The sequence below is a fragment of the Lissotriton helveticus genome, chromosome 1_1, assembly GCF_964261635.1.
Source record: "Lissotriton helveticus chromosome 1_1, aLisHel1.1, whole genome shotgun sequence".
Lineage (NCBI taxonomy): Eukaryota > Metazoa > Chordata > Amphibia > Caudata > Salamandridae > Lissotriton > Lissotriton helveticus.
The window spans coordinates 720,407,650-720,421,322 of record NC_136057.1 but is presented as its reverse complement, the minus strand read 5'-3'; the positions used below and the strand labels follow the sequence as shown (position 1 = coordinate 720,421,322).

At 41.6% G+C, this 13,673-nt stretch overlaps 1 protein-coding gene across 2 annotated transcripts in view; it reads left to right on the top strand.

Annotated features, from left to right (window-relative positions):
- Positions 1–13,673, top strand: part of NAV3 (neuron navigator 3) — a 1,248,418-nt gene that overhangs the window by 1,023,249 nt on the left and 211,496 nt on the right. The window lies entirely within an intron of this gene.

Sequence of the window (13,673 nt, the reverse complement as noted above, 5' to 3'; positions counted from 1 at the left end):
CCATAATTCATTTCTCAATTCAATCAGGCCTTTTTGATTCCTACTTTAAGTACAGAAAAGCCAGCGTCGGAGAATTAATAAGCTCTATGAAAGAATGTATTTCTAATCTAGGATTGTTAACAAAGCTGTAATACAACATTGCTCTTGGTATGATTTTGCTTTTAGCTGGTGAATGCGATTTTTAATACAAGGATGACAAATAGCACATTTGGGAAGATACAAGTGTTAGGAAAACATCCTAGTTCTCTAAAAAGAAATCCATTCCCCTTATTAATTATAAGAGAGCATTTATTGACGTTTAAAACCCACGTTCACCTTGCAGTTACCAATGTCACAGAATTCCAGATGCGGGGAACACTACACGGGCAAAAAACACGATGCCAATTCTGCGCCATAATGCAGTAGCTCAAAATTACTGTTGTTATTTTCTAACAATGCCTTTTCCTGAGAGAGATTTAGAAATATATATCTGTAATAAAAACATATATTTTGTATGAAGACACACAGCTGCCAAATGGGCTAACATCTGGTATAAACACCTTCACCAATACCATCCCAAGACAACACAAAAAACACAGCAGGACCCTTAGCTCATATTTGTAATGCTGAGAGAGAAACCACAAGTCCCACAAGGAAATGTCGCAAAGCCATAACAGGTAAAATGTGGGAGGGGGCAACGAACTACCCAAGTAGCAGTATGTTCCTTTTTCGAAGGTTATTTGGCCTTTTTCAAGTTTTCACCCAAACGACCTCCTTTGCCCGTGTGCATCTGGTAACATTCCCAAATGGCTTCTCAGGATACAGGCTCGTGGCAAAACCTATCAGTGATAAAGAGCACGTTCCAGTACCATAGCCCTATCACCCAGAGCCTCAACAGAATCTTTGAATACCATGGGGTTCAGACCTATCCTTAGACCTTCCCTTGATTACATTCATCATTCTTTGCTCCAAGCTTCGCACATTGAAGGAAGTCAATGACCAAGGGGCTACCATAGTGTAAAGTTGTTTTTCATAGAAAACACTAAAATGAAAACCTGGTGTCTGTAAGGATTTGGAAAGAGATCGTCTTACGAGTCTTTCTTGGGAGGCCAGCTAGCCGTCACGACCCCTAGATCCATCAAGGTGGCATAAAACACACCTGGCACTGATTGCAGTGAAATAAACAACACATTGCCACTTAAAATGTTATTTGAAAAAATAGAAAATGACAGAGGATTGATAGTATATTTGACATAGAGCAAATTAAGTCATCATCACAATGCACGCATGCTTGTTCAGTACTTAACCCATTTCATTGACTGATCACATAACTATGCCATCACATGTTGCAACCCTTTCTATAGGACATGCACACAAAAGTCATAGCAAGTGTACTAAAGAGTTCGCAAAGTTCTACAACACCCTGACATATCTTGCCCTTTTTTTTTTTACTAGAATCTCTCCCACATGGCAAGTAAAGACCATCTCTCTACTCCACAATTGTAGTCAAACTTGTGTGAAATCTTGAATGTGGAGTCCCATCGAAGACAGGGGGAAGTGGCCCACAATTGTAACACCTGAGGGTATTCACTGCTGGTGTCATGGGGCCACATATTATGGACCCCCAGACTGGGTACAAAGCACCCCTTTTTAGCATTTGACTAAGTAAGGTAAAGCAGTTCAAGGCATCCTTAAAGAGATGCTGTGGGCTAGAGACTCGGACATCAGCAATGCAACAAACAACACTTAAAGTTAGACTGTCCTGCTAGTGCGTTTTCTTATGAAAAGGAGAAGTACTTTATAACGCGCACGAGTATATGTGCACAAAATAAATATTTACAAAATGGTAGGTGAAAATACCTAGGGTGACACCCTCTAAAGGATCTCAGACCAAAAGGGAGCTCAGGTCATGTAACCTCCTAAAGATATTCTAGACCCCTGCACTGGAAGCACCTTTACCAGTCTGCACTCCAGCAAGCCTTTACACGTAGAAACATAATATAGTTCTGCATGCCCAGAATGACAGGACACATTCATTAGTAAAAGGTCAGGCCTACAGGCTCTCAGAATATCACCATTATAATCACTTGCAGCACAAAAGCTCTTTACCGTAATGAAGTTACGCAATTAAAACTTTTAAATATGGTGCTACTTTTTATTGGGATAAGGAAAGTTATAGCCAGTGATTTTAACTTCTAGGAATAGAAGTTAATGCCATTTGCTAATATTGAACATTACAGTATTTAGAACCTTTTTTTCTACCTTCAGTAGGAGCTGCCAAGCAACCACAGATCATAGCAATAAAGATCCATAAACTGCAGATCCTTGATACAAAAGTCCTAACTCCAGGAATGCTTGTAAACTGGATACAACTTTCTCAGTGCCCCTCTTTTCTGACCACCGGAGTCCTACAAAGACTGTGAAAAATATGTGGTGGCTTCTTGTGGGCTTAAGGGATCCCATTGATGCTACTGAACTCTGCAATACAACTGCTAAGGCTCCTCTTTGTCATTGCGATCTGAATATGCAAGGTTTTATGTGCCTTATGGAGCAAGCTTCAGTTCACTTTGATGTGGCTGTGAGCAGCATCTTGTCTTATCTCTTTTCCTTTTTTTATTAACGCCAATGTGCATATAGGTGTGTATATTCAACTAACAGTTACCCATATGTAAGGGGCACTTGTGAACTGATCTCCTAAATACAAGAGCCACCCATTAGTCTCACCGATGAGCGCTTCTCTGCTTTGCAGACGCTAGGAAACAAGCCCTTATTTTACAGTTTTACTACCCCCAGACGTGGCGCACAGATCAGTAGGAACATGAGGACTTGGTGAACATGAGCACTTGGTGTCCCGGCACAAGGCCCCTCTTGCTGGTTTAAGGACTCCCTTAACTAGATGGATATGCTGTCCCCATGGAAGCTGGTGCATGCCTGTATGGCTGGCCCTTCTGTCCACCGGCCTAACATAGGAACTTTTTTCTTCAACGTCTTCTGCACAGTGGTGTGATTGCTGCTGCTGGTCCCTCAGGGTACAGCCTCACCACCATTCCCCAGAAAGTCTCAGATGAGACTGCATGATGTGAAGCAGTTGCCCTTGGAAGGTAACCCTTGGGATCCACTGGACATCTTGCAAAACGATAAGCCAACACTGATAAAACTATCTCTTGCTCCGGTGCTCGGATTTGCATGGAGTTTGCTGCCTTACATTCTTGGTGACATGCTCCAGTCCACCAGGACTGTCAGTTTAGGGCATCCTAGCCTCAAAAATCTTGGCAATTTATTAGGGGACCCTGGCCTGTTTCTCTGTTGCAATACGCCCTGTGGGAGCAGAAAAGATGGTTTCTACTTAAATTGGCGGGCTTAACTGTACTGTAAAGAGTGTTAAAAGATACTTCTAATAATTTATCTAGCTGGATCTCTGGCAAGTGACTTTTCCACAGCTCATCTGGCAGTTCAAATACCCCATCTGCCAAGTCCATTGACAACCAGTACCATCTGCAGACCTCCTTGTCTCTTGGTATCTTCTAATTTAAGCTGTTCTCTAGATTGTTGGGCTCTCCTATATATGCTGCTGTTGTCTGTAACCAGCTTTAAACTTGAGGGTATTTGAACTTTGAGAATTATCAGCCAACTCAACAAGTTTGTCCCATGGAATCAGCCTAACTTCCTCCACCAGATGCCCCCACCTCACAGCCTGCTGCTTTTACAGGTTGTGCCAAATTGGTCTTGGTCCATTAAGGGGAGCTTGGTGAATCCCAAATGGACGCAAACTTGCGATAATAGGTGGGTTTGATCTCTTTTCTGATCCGACACCATAGTTCAGCCATGCTTTGTAATACCTTCAGCAAAACACACAGGATGATGGACGGAATGTTGCACAATGGCAAAACATTAACCCCCAGTCACAGATCTGGGTTTAATCCATCGTTATTTTGCTCACCAAGCCACCCCAGTGCAGACATGGCCATATGCAAATCAGTCTTGACCCTGTGCCTCATGGGAACAGTCCAGCCCGGACTGCCAAGCCATGTTATTTTGCTCACCAAGCCACCCCTGTGGTGAGCAAAATAACGATGGATTAAACCCAGATCTGTGACTGGGGGTGAATGTTTTGCCATTGTGCAACATTCCGTCCATCAATTGTTGTTTTTGCATTTGTCACCCCGAGTGGGACGGGTATGCTCAGAAGTGAGTCCCGTGCTCTCCATGCCACTGGAATCAAGCTATCCTGGCTGATGAAGGCTGATAGCCAGAAACCGGTCCTAGGATGCTTGATTCCAGTCCAGGGAAGACATGGCTTGGCAGTTCGGGCTGGACTGTTCCCTTGAGGCACAGGGTCAAGACTGATTTGCATATGGCCATGTCTGAACTGGGGTGGTGTGGTGAGTAAAATAACCATGGATTAAACCCAGATCTGTGACTGGGGGTGAATGTTTTGCCATTGTTTAACATTTTGTCCATCAATTGTTGTTTTTGCATTTGTCACCCCGAGTGGGACGGGTATGCTCAGGCGTGAGTCCCGTGCTCTCCATGCCACTGGAATCAAGCTATCCTGGCTGATGAAGGCTGATAGCCAGAAATCGGTCCTAGGATGCTTGATTCCGGTCCAGGGAAGACATGACTTGGCACTTCGGGCTGGACTGTTCCCATGAGGCACAGGGTCACGACAGATTTGCATATGGCCATGTCTGAACTGGGGTGGTGTGGTGAGCAAAATAACGAAGGATTAAACCCAGATCTATGACTGGGTGTGAATGTTTTGCCATCAGGCAACATTCCGTCCATCAATTGTTGTTTTTGCATTTGTAATACCTTGAGTCACACCTTGTTGTAAAATTTTGAATCACTGTCTTGCTTTACACCCCCAAATAAAAGACATTTCACTCTCCTTAGCTGAGGCATTCGGTTAGGTAAGAAAACACCTTGAAAGGGGCTTCACACTCACCAAATGAGGCACATCAAGAGAAAGTTTTCAGGATAAAGCGTGGTTGTTTTTCAATACAACACTCTCCAACAGAAAGACTTTCCTAGATGTCAAATGAAATCAACATGTAAATGTAAATATATATATACATAAATAACATCTACACTATTGCACTCTGTCACTTTACTCTTCACCACTCTTTGCCTACTGCAGTCTGCTCCACTGCACACTGCACCAATGCACTCTGCCCACTCTTCACCATTTTACTCTGACACTCTACTCTGCAATACTGCACTCTTCTACTGATCCCCATGCCGCTCTTTGTGCAACAGAACTCTATGCCACCACACTCTCCTCTGCGTGACTCTACTTTCCTGCACTCTACGCCAATGTACTCTATGCCACTACACTCCATGCTAATTCACTGTGCACAACTCTAATCTACCGTGCACTACTACACTCTGACACTGCACTCTATGCCACTTGACTCTACTCTTCTCTATTCTACTCTGCACCACTCTACTCTAATGCAGCGCACTCTACCCCACTCTGCTATGCACCACTGAACTCTTCACCACTGTACTCTAAACCATTCTACTCTACGCAAGTGCACTGCACTCAGACACTCACTCTACTCTGCAAGACTCCACTGTCTGCCACTGACCTCACCACCACTCTATTCTATGCCATTGCACTTTACACCACTCCATTCTGTTCTGCACCACTAACCTCTACACAGCTCTACTGCACTCTATGTCAATTCAGGTAGGGTCCTGGTTGTTACTGCCGAGTGACCTTGTCAGCAGTCGGCAGCTTGATGCTCGATGGCAGTTCAACAAATGAAGGCCCTTCTGAATTCAAAAGTACATCTATCCAATCTGCTTAAGTCCACACCGGCAATCACCAGAAGGGACAGTTTTCCATTCTGGAATACTTACGGGACATAATTGTACTAAAAATGTCCGCCCCAAACAACAAGGATCTAATTTTTCAGTTGCTTCATTCGCTCTTGGCTGTTAATAGACACCACACAGTCCTGAAGGAGACCCCAGTGATAGTTCTCCAAAAACACGTACATCTTGGGTCGAAACATCAACGCTTTATAGTATCATGTCCAGAACCACTACACTCTTGACACCAATGTGAATATTAACACAGGGTTTAGTTGGCATCAATTGGAGGGATAATCCTAGTAACGTCTTTGTGTACCTTTTGTATCAGTTACGTGTTGTGTAGATATATGTTGCACTTCCACATTATATGTTCTGTGACTTTGGTATTATTATCACTTTTTGTCCCCTAAAATCATGGTACAACAGCCTTATATTCCATGCAGCAATTAATATATATATATATATATATATATATATATATATATATATATATATATATATATATATATATTCCCAGCCGGGAAGGTGTCAAGATGTTATTTACGGCTTTGTCCAGCCGCGGAGTTACGCACCTCTTGAAGAGCGCCAGACCTGCCCGAAAATGGACGTTTGAGAAAATTAGCCGAAAGCTTCAGGGCAGCGGCTGCCACCAGAAACTGGATTCTGGCCAGAGTCCCTACCATGCATGAAAGTGGCGTGTGGGGAAATCACGGCATTAATTCAAGGGTCGAATACAGACATCATCAACTTGATTTGGTATGCAGCCTACGGATACCAGAAAGCCTTGCAATTTGTTATTTTTGTAACGCCCACCAGAGGGAAGAAATTAAAAAGGAACTAGCAATCACCTGGTACCCAGAGGTGAAACCGTTTGTTGTCTGCAGATCCTCCTCCCCCGAAGAAGGCCGAGTGAATGGCCGAAATGCATTGGGAAAATAAGTATAATTGTTCCCCTTGAATAAATAATGAAACCATCCGTGATGTTGTGCGACTCATTCTTTCCCAGCCGGGGAAGGTGTCAAGATGTTATGTACGGCTTTGTCCAGCCGCGGAGTTACGCACCTCTTAAAGAGCGCCAGACCTGCCCGAAAATGGAAGTTTGAGAAAATTAGCGGAAAGCTTCAGGGCAGCGGCTGCCACCGGAAACTGGATTCTGGCCAGAGTCCCTACTATGCCTGAAAGTGGCGTGTGGGGAAATCACGGCATTAATTCAAGGGTCGAATACAGACATCATCCACTTGATTTGGTTTGCAGCCTACGTATACCAGAAAGCCTTGCAATTTGTTATTTTTGTAACGCCCACCAGAGGGAAGAAATTAAAAAGGAACTACCAATCACCTGGTACCCAGAGGCGAAACCGTTTGTTGTCTGCAGATCCTCCTCCCCCGAAGAAGGCCGAGTGAATGGCTGAAATGCATTGGGAAAATAAGTATAATTGTTCGCCTTGAATAAATAATGAAACCATCCGTGATGTTGTGCGACTCATTCTTTCCCAGCCGGGGAAGGTGTTAAGATATATATATATATTACCTACTGGCGGTCGCCAGTAGGTATATATAGTTAGGATTTTTTCTCTATGGGATTTTTGAAAATTCTATGTCTAATAACTTTGGCGTTTGTGGACGGAATTGGCTGAAATTTTCAGGAAAATGGAACATTTTGTTTCTGAGCAGCCCCCGAAAATTTGGGGGGGTTTCGTCAAGGGGGGGCCGAGAAAAAAGGGGGGTCCCAAAACGTGTTTTTAACATTGAGTTTACCATAGGGCGGTTGGCCTCACTTTTAGCCCGAACGGCTGAATGGATTTCCACGAAACTTGGCAAAATTGTAGATATTGTTTGCCCGATGTGCCTTTGCTAGGTCTCAAGATATGTGGTCCTGTGAATTTTGAGTAAATTAGGTTTAAAAAAGATATATATCTAGAGCCGCGCCCAGTACGCGTACCGGGGAGCGTTTCAGGCGCGCCACGTGACTTGCGCACGGCAAGCTGATTGGTTCTCGGGTGTCTGTAAACATTCGAAACAGTCCGCAGCGGCCGCCATCTTGTGTCTCGGTGGGATTGAGACACAAGAGGTGGCAAGAATCAAAGGGGGGAAATGAGCAAGAGGGGGCAGGGTACACCCCCCTGACACCCTACTTTTGATGTGGGGGCCATAAAAGGCTCCCGCGGGTGAAAAAAAAAAAAAAAATCGATTTTCGCAGGGGGGAGCGCCCGGTACGCGCACCGGGGAGCTTACGGGGGAGCGTACCATGGAGATTAAAAATGACAGACTTTTTAAAAAAAAAAAAGCTTCTTTTTATAAATTGGAGGTAGTTCTGAAAAGAACTTTTTTTTTGATTTTGTTGTTTTATATATATTTTTTTGTTTTTGTTGTTTTATATTTTTTTTAGACTTTTTAAAACAATTTTATATTTTTTTTGGATTTTTGTCAAGGGAAAAACAAAAACAGGGATTGCAAAACTGCTCAACAGGAGCAAAAAAATGTGAAAATTTAGGGACTGGCAGAGCAGCGGTGTTGCTGTTTCTTTAGGGCAATGAGTTCAACACTCTGCTCACCATAGCAGAGCAGTTCGTCACACTCCGTGCACAAAAATTTGATGCCTGCAAACACCGGCTGAATGTTAGGGACCATTCTTCCACGGGGTGGTCCCGAAGGTGTTGCTCCACCAGTGGAGGTGCTGCCGCCATCTGTTGGTACATTCCGTGCCAGCTCTCTGACACTCTCCCTGGCAAAGTTGTTAGGGTGTCTTCTTTTCACATGCCTGATCAAATTAGCATTCCCAAAACTATATTTTTTCAGAGGATTGCCTCTGGATAAACTACTCCCACATATTTTGCAGGTTACTTTGGGAGCGTTGACTTTTTTCTGTCCTTCAGGGATGTCGTAAAATTTCCAGATGAAATGGGTTTTTTTCTTTTGCTGAGGAGGGTCCTCATCTAAAAATCCATCTGAATCACTGCTGGATGACTCTCTTGCAGCCATTGCTGGAGATCAGAAAAGTAGGAGATAGAGTAGACAGAACAGCTCTTGCTCTCTCCAAGTACAAAGCAATAGTGAGAGAAATGGGTGGGTTTCACACAATTTGGAAAAAAAAAAGTTCTGAACCAATGAAAAGTGTTATTTTAAAGTCACATGGTTTGACGCGCTTACGCTACGCGCCCCGGGGCGCGCCCCGGGCGTGTATCGTAAGCGCATCGGGGCGCTTACGTTGCGCGATCGTATGCGCTTCTGGGTGCGCTTACGCGGTGCGTCATAAGACGCATCTCGCGGCTACGCGATACGTGTCTTATGACGCAAGGCGTGGCGGCTACGCGATACGTCACGATGTTGTTTTCGTTCGCGGCAATAGCGCTTCCGGGACGCGTATTAGTACGCGCCCCGGGGCGCGCCGCAAGATTGCGCTTACCCGTGCGTTCACCTGTCCGCGCCCCGGGAGCTTACAAAAAAAAAGTATTAAAATTTTTTTTATTAATAAACAAAATATATGTTTGGATTTAAAGAAGAATACATTTTACAGCTACAGATATTAGCTTTTAAAAAACCAATGAAATTCACTGAAAAAACCATAGGTTATAGACCATATATAGTTAGGAATTAGCATTTAAAAAAACTTATTTTACTCACACAAAACCATTGAAATTCCATATATAGTTAGTTGTACTAAGTATATATCGCGCACCCGCAATCCACTGCTGATGATGTCACATATTACATCATTCATGACATGGTCAGTGACATCACTGATGACATCACTGATGACATCTCAAATGACATCACTGATGACATCACTGATGACATCTCATTTGACATTACTCATGACATCATTCATGTGATGATACGATGAACCTCTTCAGACTCTAATATAACCTTAGATACACTCAGTGTAAACAAACACTCACAGACTGTCACTCATCCATGGAGTTACTCACACACCTAATCAGTCTTGCAAAGAATCAATCACACCTCCATTTCCTCAACTATATAGTTAAACACACCTTACTTATTGAAACATATAATAACACATATTTACTCTGTTATACAATCCCTGATACAAGTTCACAATAATCCATACAGCCACTCACACATTCACTGGCTCTTATGCACAGTTATTTATATATGTCAACTACCACATGTACTGTGTTTTACATATGTACTTACTTTGACATGTAGCACTGAGATATCCATTCACTCACCAATACACTCATGCACACAGTAAACCGCCCATACAGCTGTTTCCACATGCACTTTTGAAGCCATACATCTAGTGAATCAACTGCTCACACATCTATGCACAGAGTCATTCACCTCCCAGACACCCACACACACACTCAGTCTCCCATACAAATACTTGGCCAACTAATCAATAACCCATATAGTTAGTTATATAGCTAATGATCAACAATTGCATCAGATTACAAAACAACAGACACAATGGTGCACAATTTAAAACAGTTTAGTCACTAACCCATGCACTCAGTGAGACACATTTAATCCCTCACTTATACAGTCAGTCATGCACCTACTAAATACATCATCCAGACACTTATACATCCACTCATTCTTCAATATATAAGACATATTTTAACTTTACAGAAACATACAGTCACTGGATGTTATCATCAGTGATGTCATCAGTGATGTCATCAGTGATGTCATTTGAGATGTCATCAGTGATGTCATCAGTGATGTCACTGACCATGTCATGAATGATGTAATATGTGACATCATCAGCAGTGGATTGCGGGTGCGCGATATATACTTAGTACAACTAACTATATATGGAATTTCAATGGTTTTGTGTGAGTAAAATAAGGTTTTTTAAATGCTAATTCCTAACTATATATGGTCTATAACCTATGGTTTTTTCAGTGAATATATATATATATATATATCAATTAACAACTCTCCCAACCACCTCCAGCCTGGAAATGCCGGCGAAGAAGGAGAACAGACCACTCGAATTCGTCAAGATGTTCTGTTTATTTCTTTGTTGCCAAGCTTATAACAGATGGCGCGTTTCGGGCGTGAAAAGCCCTTGATCACATAACGGCCACAGCAAACATTTCTCTTTTTTAAATGCTAGTTTGTGCACTCCCCCCCAACACCATGTGACTGGGTCATGTGACAATCAGCAGTGAGGAAATACTCAATTCGTGTGGCATATACTTACATTTATCGATATGCTTAGAAGTACTTGAAATGTCATCAAGCAACCACTTTTTAAATCTATTGACATTACTGTATTAATACAGACATTTGAATAAATAAATAAATAAAACAGAAATATTTGCAATCTCTGGAATTACTGTATAAATACATATAATAACTTGAATCCTCCCAACAAGGCATAGCACATGACAAAATGTATACATCAAACATAAATATTGTCACTATACTCCGTATAAATACAGAGCTTGATAAATTGCCTCCAGCTGTATCCAAACCAAAGATCCAATAACACGTATTAATTCATGAAATCGAAAATGTTACGTATATGTCTAAACCATATGCAAATTGTAGCAAAAAATATTAAATTGCTGTGTAAAAAACTGTGCAAAATATCTGTGCAAATAGCTATTGTAAAGTGCAAACCGTATGATAAATAACATCTATTAATCACATATTCAACAACAATCAATCCTCATATACAGGATAAAACATTGTTAAAAATATATAAATAGTGTTTTAAAACTTTATCATTTCGGTAAAATTAATAGAAAAAGGAGGTAAAATATGTAACAAAAAACATCTGATTTGATTATTTACATATTTTATACTTTCAGAACTATATAGAAACTGTTGCCAAAACGAATTCATCTTTATCTCACATGTGTATTCTCCTATTTCATTACTATTCAATTCTTATGAAATTAGGGAACCTATATTTCATGTGGAGAAATACAACCAATCCACCAATGCCAGCAATTCGATAAACTGCATTACTCATTCAGATATCAGAAATTAAAACCTCAATTCATACCTAAATGTCTGGGAACTTACATATATATATATATATATATATATATATATATATATATATATATGTATATTTATATATATGACCTACTGGCAGTCGCCAGTAGGTATATATAGTTAGGACCTAGTTACATAGGAAATTCCGAACATTCTATTGGGAATAACTTTGGCGCCGATTGAGGGATCTGTCTGTAATTTTCCTTAAGTTTGCCTCGCTGCGCTCCGCTCCTTCCCTGAAAGTTTCGGAGGGATTCGTCAAGCGGGGGGCGAAAAAAGGGGGGTCCCAAAACGTGTTTTCCCCATGTTAATTTCCATAGGGACCTTTAGACACAGCTACAGCCCGAACGGCTGAATGGAATTACACCAAACTTGGCAAAATGGCAGGGCCTGGTTTGCAGATGTGCCTTTGCTATGTTTGGTGAAAATCCCTCCAGTAGTTCTTGAGAAAATTGAATTTGAAATTTTTCAAATGACATTTTCTATGGGACCTTTAGACACGGCTACAGCCCGAACGGCTGAACGGAATTACACCAAACTTGGCAAAATGGTAGGGACAGGTATGCAGTAGTGCATTTTCTATATTTGGTAAAAATCCCTCCAGTAGTTGTTGAGAAAATTGAATTTGATCAAATTATATATCTATATGCGCTCACCGTACGCGCACCATACACGTACGGTACGCGTACCGTACGCCTACGTGCGCGTACCCTTACGTGCGCGAGCGAGTTTCTGATTGGCTGGCAGTCGACTGTCAACATTCCAAACTGTCCAAACCAGGAAGTGTTGGCCACCATCTTGTTTTTCAGGAGAACTGAGGCACAAGAGAGCCCAAAACAAGAGTGGAAAACACAAAAAGGGGGCAGGGTAGAGACCCCCCAACCCTCTAGCCGGGCAAAAAAAAAAAAATTTGCGGGGTACGCGCACCGTACGCATAGGGTATGATTACCGTGCGCGTACCCCGCGATTTAAAAAAAAATCCCCTGAGAAGGGCTAAGGGGTCAGGGGGTCTCAACCCTGCCCCCTTTTCGCGTTTTCCACTCTTGTTTTGGGCTCTCTTGTGCCTCACATCTCCTGAGAAACAAGATGGCTGCTCAGGTGGTCCCAGAAGAATAATAACATATATAAACGTTATCCGCTAATAGAATTAGCATTTACAAAACTTTTGAAATTTATTGAAAAAAATATAGGTTTCACGCCTGATATAGTTAGGAATTAGCATTTAAAAAACCTTGCAAATTCACTGAAAAAACCATAGGTTTCAAGCCTTATATAGTTAGGAATTAGCATTTAAAAAACCTTACAAATTCACTTAAAAAACCATAGGTTTAAGGACTTTTATCGTTATGAATTAGCATTTAAAAAACCTTGCAAATTCACTTAAAAAAACATAGGTTTTAGGCCTTATATAGTTAGGAATTAGCATCTTAAAAACCTTGCAAATTCACTTAAAAAACCATAGGTTTCAGGCCTTATATAGTTAGGAATTAGCATTTAAAAAACCATTGAAATTGCTCCTATATAGTTAGTTGTACTAACTATATTTCGCGCACCCGCAATCCACTGCTGATGATGTCACATATTACATCATTCATGACATGGTCAGTGACATCACTGATGACATTCTTGACACTGCTGGAGGCTCGTCAGAGATCACAATCAAAAAACACATCTGATTCTTGTAACCAATACGTGTGAGGATGTGAATATGCCTTTATATATGGATGCATTTGAAGGCAGCCATCTGGTTAATTAAGATAAGACATTTATCACATTTTAGGAAAGTATAGCTGACTCCGTTTTTTTTGCCAAAGTTAAAATCCAACCGCCGAAATTAAACATCGATAATTTCATCTTTTAAAAAGTTGATTTCCCTAGGCCAGTTCCATACTAAAATGTTAAAAG